The sequence below is a fragment of the Strix uralensis genome, chromosome 4 (genome assembly GCF_047716275.1).
Source record: "Strix uralensis isolate ZFMK-TIS-50842 chromosome 4, bStrUra1, whole genome shotgun sequence".
Classification (NCBI taxonomy): Eukaryota; Metazoa; Chordata; class Aves; order Strigiformes; family Strigidae; genus Strix; species Strix uralensis.
Genome location: NC_133975.1, coordinates 49585476 through 49605333, shown reverse-complemented (window position 1 = coordinate 49605333; position 19858 = coordinate 49585476). Strand labels below are relative to the sequence as shown.

The 19858-nt window shown below is 39.9% G+C and overlaps 1 protein-coding gene across 5 annotated transcripts in view; it reads left to right on the top strand.

Annotated features, from left to right (window-relative positions):
- The window catches only part of TRIM2 (tripartite motif containing 2), a 122577-nt gene that overhangs the window by 31751 nt on the left and 70968 nt on the right, over window positions 1–19858 (top strand). Inside the window, exon 1 of one of the 5 annotated variants that reach the window (XM_074866644.1) lies at window positions 17381–17479. The exons of the other annotated variants lie outside the window; for them this stretch is intronic. The gene's annotated coding sequence lies outside the window, so the exon portion shown is untranslated. Of the gene's footprint in view, window positions 1–17380; window positions 17480–19858 lie in introns of those variants that run through there. 5 annotated transcript variants of the gene reach the window in all.

Below are 19858 nucleotides of genomic sequence, written 5' to 3'. Positions count from 1 at the left end.
CTTTGGGACCACTGTGGTACTGTAAGCTTTTTATGAGCCATGTGAAAATGTCATTGTCACAGTTAACAGATGACTGCCATTAAGTGACTAGGGAGAGGGTATATATGTTGTGTTGTTTGCTGCACATAGAGGGCTAAACATATTCATGGTATAACCCCCTTGATAATACTGCTATAACACAGGTATGTTTGATCAATCTGTTGTTTATAAGCTGCTTTTGCAATACTTCAGCTTCATCTTACAGATTTATATGTAGAAATACCTGTCTTCATTGTAGCAAGTGAAAGGTGGTTTTGGAGCTTCTCTTCCTTTCTCTTATCTCCTTTTTCCCTCATATACAGTCAGAAATTCATAGCTTCCCTGAACCTTAGTTGTGAAAATGGTCATTTTTGATGACAGCTGTGGAGCTAATCTTCCCAAGCCTGAGTGGCAGCCAGCCAACTGCTGAGACAAGTGGTGACCTTTCAGGACAATGTCTCTCACAAAAATGTCAAAATATTAAAATGTCAGACATCAAATGCCATGTGCGCTGGGAAGGGTTGTCAGCTGGCAGGCTTTCAGCTGAAGCCAGTTAATCCACTGCTTGCCTGGATTAAACATTGAAAGCCCCTACCTAAATCTCTAAAATGTAGGGAAATTATTCATATGTGTCCTGGATAGTTTCAGAAGTTCTTCTGGGAAGATTTGGGACGTGGATGGAAAATTTCACAGGTGTTCTATTTCAAATCTGCTCAGGGATCTTCCTGGTGGATGTCCAGAAAAGCAGCTTTTTGCCTTTTCTTTTGCACTTTGCATCGTATACCAGTTTTCCTCCCAAATCTCTTACCCACAATGTAAATGGATCCTGATGAAGCCTAAGCAAAGTTCTTTTTGGGCATATGCTCACTGAATATTAAACAATCCTCTGCAGTTCTTGGTGCTGCAGCCCTGAGCTGAAACCTCATTTGCTATTACATGCATCGATGCTTTGTAACTTTCTTTGAAGGCACTGAGGTGTGAGCATTCCCATGCTCGCTGGTGTGTCAGCTTCTCAGATACCTTTACCCCCAGTAAACAGATCAGTGACACTGTGATTGCCTGCCTTGTTGGTTTGCCCCCTGCCGCATAAGTATTTCTGGGACATGTGAAACTGCCTGATCCTCTACCTTAGCCTGTAGGAAAGCCAGGCATTGTGCATGGTTGATCAGGGAACTAACCTGTTCACCTTGTGGTTGACCTCACTTGGAGAATAAGAAAGGGTACACCAGTGACCGCACCAGAGCAGTCTTCTCTAGCCAGTTTGCAACTGGCCACAGTTCAAGAGAATCCTCAGTATTCTCCATGCAAAGCACAGGGTGACCTGCCAACACAGGTAACCCCTACAAAGCAGACAATGGCCAGATTTAATGGTGCCAAATCCATTGCTACTTACCAAGATGCTGAAAACGGATGTAGTCCTTTCCAGTATTTCCTTCCTTTTTTTCCAGACAGGAGTTCTGTGTCACTCCAAGTTCTCTCTCTTACTACAGGCAAGCAACTTTTTAGAACTGTGTTTTAGTGTTCTTCACATCTACTCCTAGAGGAAGTGTGTCCTGCCCCCCACTTTTAAAATTGGGAACACTGCATTCCATGCCCACCTTCTCTCTTCTGTAGTCATAGGAAAGACTAAGTCCCCATGTTTGTCTTTTCTTTCCAGTCAGTATTCTGTGATCACTTCGCCTTTCTCCTAATTCCCTACAAGAATAATTATGAAGCAGATGAGGTAGGTAAGGACAAATTCCCATAAACATCTTACAGAAATTAATCCTTCCTCCTTCCCTTCCTTTCTTCCTTCTGTCTTCATATATCTGTATGCTTTGCCACAAGCATTTCTGTGATTTGCGACTTACTAAGACTTAAAAATCTGTTTGGAAGAAAAACATTATGCTCATCTAGTTGAGGAATAAAAAGGTAACTGAGATACCAATTAATGTAATTTATCACAACACAGATACCTAGGCTGAGTTTTGGATTTTGATCTTCAAACACTAAACCGCATGTAAGCACTATCTATTTAATCATCCCTGATAACGTTAAAGAAAAAATAAAATAGGGATGGTGCTGTTTTCTGCGGGCTTTGCATAAAGAAAAAATCTGAGGAAAATAACTGAATATATTCATCAGCATCTGTAATTTCTTTAAAATCCAATTATACAGGGCTTGGTTGTTTCCTAAGAACCTGTGCAGTGTCAGATCAGTTCACTAAACATCAGTCATTACACCTGATATGAAATTGTGACTTGCACCAATGGCATTATCATTTTATTCTGCATTTATATTATTATTACTCTTTACTATTTCTGTAGCATCTACACTTTTATTGGAAGGGTGCTGTGCTAGCTACTGTATAGAAACAGAAGGTAATCCTTGGCCCCAGATTGCTTACAAGCTATTTTAAAAATAAAGCAAAACCCCCTTATCATCCAGTTACCACCTTTTCTTGTTTGGCTTTTTATCTGAATTCAGAATACAGATGTCAGTAGTACATTATAACTGAATTGGTCATCAGGATACCAGAGTTTGCCTAGACATGGGCTTGAAATTGCATGTAATTAAAATAAGAAAATGACATACACTTACTGTGACCTTATTTCAAAGCTGTCTTACTGATTCACTTGGAGTATCTCCCTTAGACTGTTCATGTTAGCTATTAAGTTAATGACATATATTAATTGAAATTAACTCAACTGACCGAACAAATATGACTATAATTACAAAATAGTTGCGGGCTACTGATGAAGATTCCGTTTAAAATCGTTAAGACACTGTTGTCAATTACTAAGTTAATAAGATTCATGGTAAACTTAATTACTAAGGTAATAATATCAATTATTGTTTGATGAAGCATGTTTACCTGTGGTTATTTACAGGATCTAAATTTCAATGTTGATTATTGACATGAAATAGCAGCAACATGACACATGACCACCAGATGGTAATTGACTCACCATGGACCATGTACTGTGATTTGGGCAGGTGAACAGTGGGGATCATAATATGGAATGAGTCTTCATCTGTATTTTCTATAAGACCAGCTTTTCCCAGCTCTCTGCTCCTTACCCATCCTACAAGTAGATTTCAGAAGTCACACATCTCTTAACATCACCTTTTCTGCTACCTGTTGTTTGAACAGTATGGTGTAAGGTACACAGTAGTTTTTATACCCGTAAACTCTGACTGAATCTGCCATCTGAAATCAGTCAGAAAAACTCTCAAGTTTACAAAGCCATACTATAATGCGCCATTCCATTCCATTTATTCAGTTTGTACACTCTTCAGATCATCCTTCATGAGGCAAAGCTGTAGCATGTGAGTATAAGCTATAACTTAACTGAGCAATATAACTGATATAACTGAGCAAAATTGCATAATTATTCTTTCTGGAAACTTATCTTGTGCAAACCACTATGATTTCTAAGTGCCATTTTTATTATGAGGTCATAAACCTAGCTGTATATGCAGGAGTAAAAAATCTAAAGGATCCCAGAGGACCAAGTTGCAGTTGGAAAGATACAATACCTTGAATTTCCCAGGATTTTTTAATTTCAGTTTGCAGCTATACTTTGCAATGGTATCTCTTTTTGCATTGACACTACAACTTGTATAACTGCGGTGATATACTAAAAACTAACAGTGGACATTGGTGTCAGCCTAAATTTAAATATATTCTGACAGTGGCACTGTTGTCCCTTCTATAAAGCAGTTGAAAGAATCTATAAATGAATGCAAGCTGCCAAACATGAAAGGCTATTGTACTCATCGAATATCTTGGGTTTTGGGGTTTTTTTTGCATATGGGGGACAATGAATAAAGCAGTCTGAAAGATTATTTGCAAGCATGCAATTAATCATAAATTCAGCTTGATCTGGATGGATAAAGCTGATTTATCCATCTGGTTAGCTAGTACTTTGAAAGGACTTTGCAGAACTCATTAGTTCAGGAATATTAAGACAGGTGCCTTTTTTTTTTTTTTGTGAGACAATTCTATGATTCCCAAATGGATAAGCTAGAAGGCCAAAGGCAAAATAATTTATCCTCAGGAGTGGTATGGATTACTGTTAAGAACGTTCTGAAATCCTTGTCCTATCATTCATGTATTTCAAAGCATTCCTAAAAGTAATGACCTAATTTTAAAGACAGTAAATCAGAAATCACCGAATCGCTGCAGCTTCTTTGTCTCTTAGAAAAATGGGTAGTCTTAATTTAAAGGTTTCAGTACTTTTGAGTCACCTTTACATATCTAGGGGAGTCATTCCAAAAAGTTAAATACTTTTTCTGTTCTGCTTCCCCCCCCCCCCCCCCCCCCCCCTTCAATTCAGGGGGAATTCACTCACTCAAGGAGCCTTTTTAAGCACCAAGAGAGTCTACAGACTGAAAGCAAGCTACCTCTGTTGAATGCATTGTAATGAACAAGCTTGCTTTCTTCTTTGGATGGAAATAGGTTCACTGAAATATGTGTCTGGCTCTGTCTTGGCAGAATGGAAAGAAGTAGTTCTAGGTGGCAGGGATAGTTTTTTGAAAGAGGAGGTTGACATCGACTCCCTTGACATTCTGAGTGTTTCCTTGCTGATGTATCTGAATCCATAGGTTGTTACAGCTTTGCTACACTGTGTGTAGCCCTCAGACAGATTTAAATTAGTCATTAGTTAATGCTAAGGCATTAGGTAATTGCTATGTAAAAGTGAAGCAATGAGGCTGAAAATTGTTGGACTGGATGATCTTCGAGGTCTTTTCCAACCTAGACGATTCTGTGATTCTGTGAATTAGATCAACTAACACCCAAATTATTTTAGCATGTTTGGAGTTTCCAGGCCAATATACATATTAACCTTGGGCCAAGACATAGCCATCCTACAAGTGAATGTAACTCACACTGCATATTCTCATGGCAAAAATTTTACCCCAAAGGGGCTTCCAACCATCAGTGTTCCAACCATATGGAATTGCCAAAGTACTCTTCTTCTCTATAAAATTTAAGATTGTGCAATTTGAAATGAGAAACAGATAATTTATTCAGCTTTTTTTGCTTTTAAGAGCATGTTGAGAGTTAACAGAGTGAAGCTTGTAACATGGATAGCTTTGTATAATGCTTATAATGAACACCATGCTATGGACATCAGAGGTCTGCTAGAAAAGAGTAATTATTGATGAGAAAAGAAGTCTTTATTTTAATTGTAATTATTAGGAGACTCATGATGGTTTGCTTTGATTCTGACCTTGATTGTTCATGCACTGAAATAATAATTGCAGCTAATTCCTTTTTCCAGAAATGTTAATTTCTCGCTCAGCATCACAGAGTGTAGGTAAGGGAGGACCACCATACAAAACACTGTTATTTTTATTTCTTGGGAAGCATGAGTTTATCCTTGTGGGCCAACAAAAGGCCGTATCATTGGCTTAGGGTAGTGCTTTTAAAAAATGGTCCCGTCCTTAAAATGTCTTCTGAAAGGTTTTGCTTTGCTTTATTCTTGAAGACATGAGGGCAGTTAGACACAGAGAGGATCTCACCTGATTGCAAGTACTGTGGAGGGCAGAAATAAGAAAGCTCTTCAATGCTCCTTGATCCTCAGCTAGCTGTAGGAGAAATCAGAGATGATGTTATGCAGCTCTGATTTATGGAGATGGAAAAAGATTGCTTAGATCTTTCAGCAGTGGAGACCCCACACTACTCTGATTCTATCATCTGGAAAGTCTTTTCCTGTAAATACATTTCTCCTCTGTTTGTCACTGAGGAAAGTTTGAGTGTTGCCAGACCAATAAGTGGCACAACATCACTATGTCATCTTCTGTGCTTCTGGTGAACTATCCAAATAAAAGTGTTCATAAAGAGAGCTCAAGAGAGCCCTTCGACTGATTGGTTTAATCAGGTATGGAGATTAAAAGTAGGTGTAGGGCTGCCTATCACACCGTCAATTTAATTCTCTAGGTTAGTGAATTCTCTTTACAGGACTGTCTGTCAATGGGTATGTGTACAAAGTAGTCCATAGTGGTTTGTTTATGTACTAATTCAGAACAGATGCTCAAATAGCACAACTTTCATGAAGGAGGAATTGATAAAGAGTGCAGCTGGGGTGTGGATGGTACAAGAAACTCCATCCATCGTTTTCCAAAAGGCACAATGAATGGCTTAATTGTTGCTACTGACAATTGTTGGCCATTTTATTTGCTATAGACAAAGTATGATCCCACTAAGAGCCAACTCTGAGAAATACAGTGACAGGGAAGTCTCTTTTTTCCATTCACTTGGCTTCATTCACTGAACAGATTCCACTGGCTCTGTCTGGACCAAGACCTTCCACTATTGCTCACCTGCAAACCCCACTTCTTGACCACCATGAGGTCTTGAGCTGGCTAACATAGCTGTAAACAGAGAAGGAACAACCCCGACAGTGAGGAAATAGTGTTAGTACAGTATGCAATAAAAAGAGCAGTATTTCATGTGGGGGAGTTTTTGCAGGGCGATACGTAAAGGTACTGTCTTCTGAGAGAGCTGCCCATGGGAATAGTTATCCTCATACCAGAGAGTTTCCTTCAGCGTCTTGTGAATCTAATCTGTCCTCTTTTGTTGAACTGGGTTTGATGTGTCTTGTTTAATATCTTCCTTTGCTGCAAGGTTTATACTTAAGGCCATCTCTGGTGCAACCCTTTGTGTAGATTGGACTGCAGTACTGATACCTCTAGAGGACTTTACAGAGTATTTGATATTTTTTTATTTCTTGGAACAAAATATCTATCTGAATTGGGTTTTTATTTTTATCTCTTCACATGTTATCAATCTTCTCTTTGTAATACTTGATTGAGGCTTGCTACATAGGAGAGGAAAAATCAGTCTTTTGAATGGAGAAAGGACTTTTCACAAAAGAAATGTGTGCATTGTTTGGTCTCATCTAATTTCTTCTAGAGGTTTATTCCATTCTCTGATCAAAAATTTTGTGCCCAAATCCAGGTGTGTGTTATTCTTATAAATTGTAGATGTTATAGTGGTTTGTAGAGGAAAAGAAAAACATTGGAATTCGACTCATCACCTGTTCTTACAATGAGGACACAAGTCTTTAATTAGCATCAAAAGCTAGCATCCCAAAAACTAGCAGGCTTTCTTCAAATATTAGTCCCCTTGCAGCAAAGAAGGTGGTACCCTGGGCTGCATTAGGAGAGATATTGCCAGCAGGTTGAGGGAGGTGATCCTTCCCCTCTACTCAGCACTGGTGAGGCCACATCTGAAGTTCTGTGTCTAGTTCTGGGCTCCCCAGTATATGAGAGAGAGGGACATACTAGACAGTCCAGCAAAGGGCCACAAAAATGTTGAAGGGATGGGACCTTCTCTTCTGTGAGGAAGGGCTGAGAGAGCTGGCACTGTTCAGCTTGGAGAATAGAAGGCTCGGCGAGGATCTCATTGACATGTACAAATACCTGAAGGGAGGGTGTAAAGAGGATGGAGCCAGGCTCTTTTCAGTAGTGACCAGTGACAGGACAAGAGACACAAGATGAAAGACAGGAGGTGGTTTGAACATCAAGACATGGTTTTTCACTGTGAGAGTGAAAAACTTCATTGAGCACTGACAGAGTTTGCTCAGAGAGGTTGTAGAGTCTCCATCCTTGGTGATATTCACAACCTGACTGGATGTGGTCCTGGACAACTGGCTCTAGGAGACCATTCTTGAGCAAGGGGGTTGGACCAGATGACCTCCAGATGGTCCTTCCCCCCTGAGCCATTCTGTGGTTCTGTGATTCTGTAATTCTCTTAATGAGTATCAAATAATAAGACTAAACATAAGTAGCTACAAACGTACTCATATCAATACATCCTCAGCATAAAAGAAAATAGAGTATCAGCAGTGTGCTACATAAACCCTAGGAAAAGACAGAAAGAAAGCTTCCTGTATCACATCAAAAATTCATTTCCCAAATGAATATGCGTCAGGACACAGTGAAGTTAGTGTACATATTCCTGTGATTTTAAAAAAGACATTCTCTAGAATAAAGCCTCTCCCTATTGTTTAGTGCTCAGGCTCCTACTACGAAGCAGAGGATTTTAATGGTTCTCAAATAAAGGCACCAGAATTTTTATCAGCAAAGCAATTTGATTTTTCTCAGTCTTGTTCTCACAAATAACTCAATGATTTTGTCTGAATTTTTTTAATGAGGCAAACATCTAACATCAAAAATTTCACCCCAGCCACTAAAGGCTATCAATGTATTAGTTGCTGAAAGCAGGGTCACTTAATGGAGAAATATGAAATTACCATGCTTACAGATGATACTATCAAAATGCACTAAAAATGCACAATTGCCAACAAAATGCTGCTTTGTGCAGACATCATAGCACTCAGTACCTCCATGTAGTAAAGAGGTTCCTAAGTATAGCTGTAGCAAGATTTCTTAGAAAAACTCTGAATGGTAATTCATTCTACTGAGGATGTTATTAAATATCTCTGTGAGTTCTTTGTCTTCTAAAAAGTGGTATTGGAACTCGCTATAGAGGCTGAGATTACTGTGGATGAGGAAGGAAGTGAAAGGCAAAAAGATTGGTCCATACATTTTCAGTTTCATTTTTTGAAATTTAACTTTTTTCCTCATTCAAAAATTAAACAGATTTTTTTAATCTGCTGAATATTTCCTTTAGAGACTGCCTGTGTCCTGTTATTCTGAATTGTGCACATTAATCGCTCTTGAATCCTCTGGAATATCAAGGGGTTCACATGCCTTTTGTTTTAAGCATCATTGTATCTAGGGATGCCAGTGGGACTGACTGCAAGATAATCTTCCTTTCTGGCTGGCTTGTGCTTTTTGCTGTCTTTAACCTGTCCTTAAAATGACCAGGAAATATAGCTTTAAAATAACTGCGTTAATACAAGCGATTACTTAATTTTAGCAATTATATTGCAATTACCATTGCCTCATTCTGTGAGGTCCCTTTCAGCTTCAGCTTGAGTCAGAAAGCAACTAAGAGCAAACAACAATCCTTTCAAAGCAAGAAGACTCCTTTAAATGTGCCACATTGCTGATCTTGACAAGCACGCAGAAAAGCACAAGTGAATGCACAGAAATTTTCAACGCCTGCTGTTCACCCAGACACTGGCTACTATGCAATATTGCCTCACAACAGATTTTGTTCCTTGCATGCAAATAGAATCACAGTGTGCAAGCTATAATTTAATCCATGTCATAGACAGGGTCAACACAAAGGCCCTGGTAGAGCACTGGGCTGCAGTCAGGCAGCTGTGACTGTTTTAACAGAAATCAGGGAGTCCTTGCTCAAAGAATGAGGCAGCATGTTCATTACTTTTAGAGCAATAAGAAGACTGAATGCTGAAGTGTTTTTTTGGGTTTTTTTAAATAGCAGTTAAAAGAATAGAACAAAAAGCAGACTGAGAGGGAACTGATTTCCTGGAACTGATGATAAAAATTTTATAGTGATGCTGAGTCCAGGTTATAGTGATTTAAATTTTATTTCATTCTACTTACCTTCAAAAAATCTTTACTAATTTAGATAATATTGGTATGGCTTTTGCTTATACATTTTTCTTTATTTACTTGCTTGAGGTAGAATATGCATATCCCCAAACTTCTTTGCTGACTAGGTAATATTTCAAAAGAATTTAAACTCCTCCCCCCAGTTAATATTTGAAGAAATCTAAAGATATAATTTAGTTGATTTTTTAGACTCACATGGAATAAAAAACTAAACGTCATGTTTAAACAATACAAATGCCCTTTGTACTTCCGTATTAATTACAAGTATGTTCTTATGTAGATTCTTCACCATAACTTACAGTTGCTATGTAAACATACAGTCTCATATAATTATTTTCTTACATAGAATTTGTTTTAAATACGTGCAGAACTCATAACAAAATATATATTTCTGAAGCATTTTAGCATTCCATGAATTCTATTTCTTTTCAAATCAGTGAGAGTGTATTGAACAGAACTCCATTCTTTTAGTATGCATTACTTTAGTAGGTTTGCTTGAATTTTATGGACCATACAGAAATTATTGATAGCATTGGTGCTTTCACTCTGCAGTGAGCCATTTATCTATAGACGTTGTTGTTCTTGCCTTTAATAAGAACCTTTGTATGCTCAGTCCGCTGATATTGTCTGTTATCCCTTTTAACCCAAGTTCTTACATGTGTGATTGACAGAAGAATTACTCTGGGATTATTTTGACCTCCAGTTCAGTTTTCTTAGGCTGCTATAAAATGGCATGACATAATTAAATCCAGACATGGGGGTGGTTTGGTTCTGATTATTACATGACAGCTTTAGCCATATGCTACTTGGATCAGGGGACTTTTATATTTTAATTGGGTTCTCCTGCATGGCTAAATTTTGTAACGTCTTTTGATATTAAGGTCTTCTTTCCCTCTCCTACTGTTCAGAGTACCTCTATAACAGAGCTTTGCTTGAGAACTAGCGTGACCCAGTCTTTAGAGGGGAATGGTTAATTACCAGGAACCTGATTTGAGAACACCTGGAAGTCATCAAAATTCCTTCTTACTAGCCTGTTATACGAGGATACTGAAAACTTGGGCTGTTGTGTTTTCCTATGGCCTTCTATAAGTATACATCACCATCTTTTAAAAGCATTTTTTCATTCAAGTGAATGATTCTGACCTTTGTTGTGCCTCTGCAGTTCTGTTTCAAGCATTTAAATTATTTAAGTGTTTCTGCATGCTAGGTAACTAGCACAGTTTCTCTAGGCTTGCTGGGTAGAAAGGGAGTGTAGAAGCAAGCTGGGTATAGCATTTTTCTTGGTATCCCCCTCACCCTGATTCAGCAAGTAGGCAGATGACATAAAATGCGTGAGAAGTGTCATTCAAGGAGAGGTAAACTGCTGATCTACACTGGGAGTGGGGAGGGACAAGTCACATCTGCACCGTGAGGCACAGACCACTCTGGCCATTATTCAGGGTAAGCATGTGTGTGTGAAGGGAGTTAATTCCTTTTAGTTCCTGGATAAATCCATGGCTGACCTCATTGATGTGACAGTGAAATCAGCAGGAGTTCTCATATGCTTAAAAGGAATGCATGTACTAAAGTGCTTTCTTTCAACCAAGGTCACCGCATTGCTAATCTGAGCATTTTTCCTTTGATGGGCAAATACTTCCTGGTCTCTGACCATCCTTTGCTCTTGTTGATGCAGAGGTTTGGTTCAGTGCCAAAGAAGCAAGTGGGATATTTACTGCTGAGTTCAAGATGAATAGGGTTTATAATGGGAGCAGAAGCCACGGCTGTCTTGAAGGCAGTCTTCTAATTAATCGTATCTATTTGTTGTATGACAGCAAGATCTTCACAGAAGAGTTCTTTTTAATATCTCCCTTGAGTTCTCCTGTGTGAGCAAGGGCATCTCAGCCCACAGAGAAGTGTGAGGAACTGGAGAAGCTATTTCTTTTTCCTTGTGAACAAGCCCACATTGCAAAGGCTATACCTAATAAGGGAGATGGCATGTTTTTTCATACCAATTTGTCTGTACCAAAGATACTGCTGTAAATGTTTATACTGTTATCTAGAAAAGCATTCCTTGGAGACAACTCGTGTTGTAATTTGAAATTAGGGTGGATGTGTGTGCTGCTGGTGTCAGTGGCTCTTTTTGGAATTACCTGACACTCTGAATGTAGGTCTGCTCCAAAGCCAAAATGTTCTGAGATATTTTTGTGAACTCTAAAGCTAATCATAGCTAAGAGGTATTTCAACATTGTTTGAAAATTCCCACTAGAAGCACATGAAATCACCCCTGAACAACAGTGAAATGTAGATGTTGTGTCTAGATTCATTCACAGAATTTAATAGAGAATGCCTGTAGCATGGTTGAAAGCAGCTTATAGCCAGTTTAGGTATAGAATCCCAGTTATGGCAGCATGGTGTCCAAGATTTGCTAATTTGCTTTGCTTCTTGACTGAGTTCTCTAGTACTTTAGCAGCACATACACTAGACAGCTATTTTAGAGCTAGCTTTATTTCTTGCTACCCTGCCGTCACAGTGCAGTCTAGACAAACTTCGAGGCTCAAAAACTGTCAGACCACCAGACTGCCAGGTGAGATGGGAAATTGAGGTCCTTAGTCCGCAAGTAAGGTAGAGCACACCTGAATGGCAAATGAAAGCCATGTGCAAAGAGTAGTTTGTACTTGAAAGCCTCCTCCGAGCTCTGTGGCAATTGGAGCCTGTAAACCACCTCTTACCAGGACATGGGATTCGAAAATAGGAGGAAACTTGCAGAGGTGGAATTTAAGCTTGTGCTCTGCAATCCCAAAGTTAATCTTTACCCACGGTGCATGTATTTTTGGAGGCACCTCTCCTTTTGTTAGTGTATTTGTGTTATGTTTAGAATGAGTGATCTTAGATGTGGCAGGAAATTTTAAACAAAACTTATCCTGCAAAAGTAGTTATCCTATTTACTGGCTTTCAGAGGATGTATTTCTCAAATCAATAGTGAAAGTAGTAATAGTTTGTATGTCCAAAATGTCTTTAGTGAGAGCTTCAAAGCACTGTAAATGTATCCACACAGTACTTCTGTGAAATAGGTAAGATGTAATATTACCACTTTACAGAGAAGTATAAAAGATGAAATCACTAGTCCAGATCTAACTAGAACACCAGTGATAGTCAGATAGGATAGAAATAATATGACACCTGTTGATGTACATCAGCTATATAACTCTTGTTTCTTTCCACACAGCTTCTAATGCTAATGTTTGTAATTTTGGTTACAGTTACAATTTTATAATAGTCTGCTGCTTTTCCACTCCTGTGTAGTAGAGAAGCAAGTCTGTGTGTGCTACGTGGCATTATTTACACTATTAAATTCCAGGCAGGTATCTCTGTTTGATCTGATCCTTGGTGTGGCATTACTGATGAGCTTGGAGGAGATGTGACAAGCCTTGAAGTGAGGCAGATGCTGGATGGGGAGCTGGCAGATTAGGGGAAGATCCCAGCAATCGTTCAGCAGTGCAGGAAGGAGTAGTTGTAAGCCTGACCTTTCTGTGTAGAGAGCCATCAAGAATAAGGTGCTGACAGCAGTTGTTTCACTAAGCCATTTGAAGCACAGGGATATTTCCTGTAGTCAAATGTGGCCTCCAGGGGTCAGGCAAATCCCCAGAGTCTTTTCTGGCATGTGCTAGACCTCATGAGGCACCACCAAAGGGTTAAATAGTTTCACAGTGTGTTGCTCACTCTCTAATTAGGAAAAGGTCCAAGAGCTCAAAGTTCAAAATGCACATGGTCTGAGCTGGGACTAAGCCCAAGTTCCCATTGATTGCAGCCTCATATGTTAAGTGTGCTGCATCTGCACATGATTTCTTTCCCTTGCCATTTCTGCTGTTTTACTTTTTAAAGGAAAAATGAAACAATTCATCTACAGAGTTTCACTTCTTTTGTCACTATCCAAAGTCTTTCATTGCTGGAGCTTGTGTGCTTTCTGGGAATAACTTGTGACCCACTTTATAATTGAAACCAGGCCAGTAAAACATCACAAAAATCTCCTCATTCCACTCCATTCTGCAGCATCTGCGACTACTGCTGGAGAAGCAGGAGAGGTCTCCTCCCAGCAGAGGGGTAGATATGAACTGGTCAGGCTGAGCCTCAGGGGGCCTGAGGTTCCTTGTTGGCCCCCAAAGGAGAAGCAGAGGACAGGCAAAATGGCATCCAGCTGGGATTGTGTTTTGAGAAGAAAGGACAAAGTGAGGCTAGGCTGAGGTCACAACAAGGGAAAGGAAAAAAACAGTTTTACTGAGCAAATAGATGGTAGAAGCCAAATGCATGGATGGTAATGTGGAAGGGGACAGAGTCAAAATGTTACTCCATGGAGCCTGCAACCTAGGGAGCAAGCAAAGATAAGTTCCGGTGATTCATAACCCAAATACTTTCTGTTTTCAGATGCAGAAAACTTAAATGTTTCCCTTTTTTGTCCATCAGAATCTTTCTCCTATCCATTTTTTTTTTTTTCCCCTAGGAAATCAAATTATTACTATGTTTTCAGAAACTTGCGTTTAATTAAAATAAAGCCTCATCTTCCTTTGGAAAATACATTTTAGTAAAACATTTTAGTGTTTGTTGGAAATCAAACAAGGGGTTACATGAGCTTTTGGGACTCTGTGGGCATGGTTTGGGGACTCATAGTTTTAGGTCTCACCCCAGAATGGATGGTAGCTCCTGGGTATGAGAGCCAGCTTTCTGCTTATGAAAAAGAAGGTGGTGATTCTGGTCTCCACCTCTTTCTCTCTCCTGCTTCCAGCCACACATGTTTACTGCTTCCCTCTGCTGTCTCTTGCACTGTTTAACATAGCAGGGAGATGAGTCAGATCATTAACCTGTCTGAAAAACATATCCAGCAAGACAAATTTGGTCTGTGAGCTTTCACACCATTCCTGGAACATGTGTAAGGGAGGGGGCAGACCTCTGCAGCTGGGAATGGCAATGAAGAGAGGGGGCAAGATGACACTTTTGGGTAAAAGTAAGCTGTTAAATCAGCTTGGCCATCTCGCTTAGCTGGTGCCTGGGTTGGTACTGTTGGGAGTGCTGGTAACAAATTTCCTGCGTCATACAAGGCTTAAGGACAAAGAGGCAGCTTCATCCTTGGCATAATTCTACGAGTGGAGTCGCAGGAGTTATACCCAGGGTGACTTTGTCTGAAGTGTGCCTTTTCAACAGAGTCCACTAAATCAGCTCATTCTTGCTCTCTCTTTTGTTTCTTTATTTGTGCCTACACTGAATTAGCATCTTAAATAAATTGCCATGGGAATCAGAGATGCAATAGCTAGCTTGCTTTCTCTTGTGCATCTACAAACAGTCTTTTCATAGCAGTCTTTTCACAATCTCATGAACAGTGTTTGGGCACTTGATCCATATCCATCAAGAGCTTTTGATGCCTGTCCTGTTCCGTAAAAAAATCTTAACAGTGTAAGGTGCATAACATATGGTATATGCTTGGTTGATAGAAAATTTGTAGCACATATAATTTATATATGCAGATGAAACATCTCTCTTTTTGGAGTGACTTGTTGCCTATTTATTGCTCCTCACTCTCTGATACATTATTTCTATATTTTGTGACACATGGATTGTAGAAAAGAAAGAATAGATAACTTGATTTGATGAAACAGGACATTGTCTGCATAGAGGACAATATAAAAAAAGAGCTCTGTAGGAAGATAGAAGGCTGAAAAGACAGGCCTTGTGATGAAGAGAGCTGTGGGAGCAGATCAATAAGAAAGGAGAAACTCTGAAAAGGCCTTGAAGCTCAGGACAAGAAAGCATGGCTTTCATGGGGATGTAGGCAATGTGGCTGGGGTATGGAACAAAAGATGATCTCAGTTGCTGAATTTTCCATGGAGAACAATGTAGGTGCATTGGGAACAAGATCCAGGATCAGTAATCAAAATAATTAAAGTAATCAAATACTGTGATCATATGGTGGATCTGGGCAGAGATTTACATGTTAAAAATATTAGGAGAGCTCTGGTAAAATAATGTGAGTGTGGATAGCACAGTGTTAACTAAGCAGGAAATCTGAATAAAAGTGTAGGTTATATACTTGGGTGGCAGCTGATGGAGCCTTGCAACTACACCAGAATTTCAGATATCATTGAAGAACGTGCCTAGTGTGTCTCACTGTGAAGAAAAACTTGCAAACGTGACCCCAGCACATTGTGATGCAGCGATATGTGCCAGAACTCCCTCGCAGCCTGTCAGCTGAAGCCTGAGAGCTGCGATATGCCTGCCCATCTGAACGAGGCGCTAACTTCAGCATCTGCTTCTGCAGGGGGCTCAGCTGCTTTACCAAAGCAGAGGGGGAAGAAAATGACTTGTGCCAAGACTATACAGTAATGAATGTAGTGTGATTGGGCTGCTTTAATTTGCCCCCAAAATTAAGAGCTGTCAAGGCATTTAATACAGTATGCCTAAAACACAGGGTTAAATATGGGCCTGGAGAAAAGCAGAAAGCTGAAAAATAGAAATGCATGCTTATAAATCATAGTGGTACAAGAACCTGCACAAGCAAATAGTAAAAGCTGGATAGAATATAAGAAGAAGTAGGGTGTCTTGGGAGGGTGCCTTGGGGAGTGTGAGAGAGCAAGAGGTAGATGCGGAGAGAAGAATTAATCAGAAAGGTCAAAGAAAGAATAGTGAAAGCCAAAAAGATGGCATGGTTTGTAAGGAGGATTTTAATTATTTCCAAAGCAGAAAAGAGCTCGAAGAGGCTGAGGCTGAAGTACAAAGCATGATATTTATGCAGGAAGTTATTATAAGAGACTTGATGAGACTGATTTTGGTGGCAGATGGGCCTCACAGCCAAACTAGAGACATAAGAAAGTAGGACAGCGCTGGGATGAAATGGGATCAGCAGCTGTAAGCAGGGTATTCAATTAACTAGGAACAATTCAATTCAAACAACAGAGAGAGGAACTTGGGGAGACAGGTGGGATCATAGATGGCTGAGGCAAGATCAGAAGAAGCTTAAATTTCAGGAAGTATTCACTCCATGCAATACCTCTTCTGTCTCTTTGTTAAGATCACTAAACTGACAGAGAAGTATTTGCTTCTGAGCCACGTTACCTTTCCTTGAAATGATGGAGGGGGGCAGATGGGGGGGCATGGTGTGGTGCTGAAGAAAGGGGAGATTCAACACCTCCAGTTTTGACAGCAGTAAGTTGCTAGATCAGCATGGTTGTCTCACAGAACCTTACCCTAAGGTGCCTGTGTTGTGACTGTGCTCTTTCAGAGAGATCAGGACCAAAAGAACAAGTGGTTAAGATGGAGGTAAGGAGAAGCAATCATAGGAGGATCAATGAAGGTTGGGGGGTTAGGTCAAGAAGGTCAGGGTAAGACATTTGTGACAGAGAAGTGAGAAGCCCCAGTGTCAGCAAACAAAGTGTGTTGGGAAGGATGAGAATAAGAAAAAGGGTGGAGAGAAGAAAAATCAGAGGCTTTGCAAGTGAAACTTCTCTACACTGAATATGGACTAAACTTAATTCACAGGGTTTTTCTTAGTTGTTTGTTTGATTGATTAACCTAAAGGGAACAATGCATTGGGAATGCCTGTGGGCTTTCTAAAAGTGTTAGTATGAATATGCAGCAAATATGTGCTTCTACTGAAGTGACTTATCGATTTTTTTTTTCCTTCCGCCCTAAGCATTTTACTGCTTAGCAATAAACCATCAAGCACTAGCCCTTCCTAGTCAGTCCCTCTTTTTCCCCTACTTAAGAATGAAACACAATATCTTGAACACCCAGAATGTGAAGAAGCTAATCATTGGCTCGCATTGTGGCTGGCAGGGCCGGCCCGCCTCTTTGGCTTGTGCTGACAAGCTGTTTATGTTTGTGCAAGGCCACCCTTTAACTCAGCCGCCTGATGGCCATAATGGGACCAACTGTCTGAATGCTGCAGGGAGCTAAATCTTCTGATCAGAGGCACAGTGAATTTCAGTCTTTGATACTCCTGCGTGGACTCTATGGAACACTAGTAAGTAGCCTTCTGTCTTGTTGTGGCTTTTCTCATAAGACTAAGGGCATGTTTTAGCAAGGCAGGTAGGTTCTGTCATTCAGAGAGGCAGCTATTAAAGTATTTTCCTCTGTCTAAAGTAAAAGAGCAGCTATTTTAGATGCAGTGTCATAACTACAAAGACTACACTATTTCAATCTCAAATGAGACCTTCCTGGGAGGCATGAGGGAAAAAGTTAATAGGGACACAACCCATTTAAGCTTGCCAGGTTATTTTTTTTATATGACTTTAATTAATCTGTATCTAGTTCTCATTTTTAGCTGCATTTCCAGTATTTGATCATCCAGTCATGTTTCAAAGAGCAGCAGTTTTTGCAAGGTCATAAGTTGTTCAGAAAAGTGTGGAAGGGCTAGAAATGGGATACTATAAAATGAATGCTCCCAAAAATGCTGATAGGTGCTGTCATATTCTAAGATATGTGCCTAGCAGTAGAACAAGAAAAGTCATGTTCAGAGATTTCAGTCCTCTTTGCTGGCTGCTATTAGGAAATGTTCACAGTTCCAAAGAGCAAAAGGCTTTAGAGATGGAACGAGATTGACTTTTTGTGTCTTTAATATGTGATTTCTAATGTTCAGAATTTTAAATAAAATATTCCATGTTTAGACAGTATTCTTCAACTTAATCCTGCATTGCAAATGTTGATGGACTTTTCAGACTTTCTCTTTTACCTTTTACATGAGCAGAGAATCTTAATGTCCCTGTCAGAGCTGGACACCATTCAGAATCTCAGAACTAGTCTGTCCCTGAAGTTCTGGCAAGTCTGTGTCTAGATTTCATGTGGTAGCTGAGGAGCTCATCTATGGATCTCATTTTATAAATGAAGAAAATAAAGATTTGACAGATTAAGTGACTTTGCCATGGCCATAGAGCAAAGTAAGTGTCAGCACTCAACAGTCTATTACAGAGGTCACTGTACTATCTTATTTCTTTTTCTTCCTTTCCATTATTTTACAAAATCTTATCAGATAATGCGACTAGTAATTTCTAGGGACAACTGTGTGGACCTCACAGGGCTCAGATTGGCTAAGAGAAATACCTCATGATTGAGCTGCTTATCCAAACTGCTCTGAGCTCAAAACTGGGTGGGAAGCCTCAAGCAGAGCAGGCTGTAGCAATATTTTTAGTTCTTTTTTTCTTTTGGCATGTCTGAAAATGTCCCATATAGCACTATGACAGCACTTCAATATTGCCAGGATGGTCCTTTCTCCAAGGCATTTCTTCTTCAGCTCTCCCCTGAACCAGAAGTGTCAGGATTTCCAGAAAATTCAGCTCAGGCTTTGAGTTCAAGATATCTGGGGGAAAAAAAGAAGCTGTCACTGTTATGCCTCTTTTTAAAATCACAGAAATAACCTTACTTCTAAATTTCAATCAGGTCTTTGTTAGCCTTGAGTCTCGCCAAAAAAATAACACCAAATCTGAAGCAAGGCCTGCTGCCATGGTCTTTTCAGCTTGTCTAACTTGCCCCCTATGGATGTACCCAACAGGGGGATGCCCTGGGGGTTGTGCCCTCATCTCTGCCATGCTGCTTGTGTTTTGAGGCTCTGCACATCTTCTGCGGGCAACCCTGATGCAGTCTGGAGACCTTTGGCTCAACTCTCCTACTCATCTATAATGCTTTTAAGGACTGCATCATTCAATGAGTCTTGAATTGCAGAAGGCCAGTCAAACAGTATTATCTGCAGGAAGCAGTGGCTGAGAGACAGACAGAAACTTTCAAATAAAACTGGTCAAATTATGGGCAGCTATTGTACTTAGTACCTTCTATCTAGATGGGTTGTGATGCTCGCAGTTGTTCAGCTCTGAGACTGAGCCTCCTCTACAGCAATACAGTGCATGCATGGTAGTGTATGAACTAAAGCTAATTACAGCAATAAGCTGCTTCTGTGCCAGGCTGTGAACTCAAGCCAGAGGTTTTCAGTCACTCTCTCTAAGTAGCAGATAGATACTAAGCCTTGATTAGTAAAGATGAAAATGAAATTGGTTTTCGTCTGTAGATTAAGAAAGCAGGATCTCAGTACTTAAGTAACAATGAAAGCCATGAGATATACATCAGGCATAAATGCACACCTAGGAGTTTTTGCTGTGCTCTCTCAGTGCATAGTTAGGAATAATCAATATGCTTACTGCATTGTCTCTCTCTTGACTGAAGAAAGAACTCCCTTGTGCATCATGAGCTCAGCACAACATGGCTTGCTCTGTAGGGGCAGGCTGTGCCTGTTTGATTTACATCAGGGTAAACAGGCAGAAGATTAAAATTGATTTGTCTTCTCCCAGAAAGATAGTGTTCAAGATGTTTTCACAAGGCTTGCTAAAACAGGGTGCTGAATCAACATCCTTCA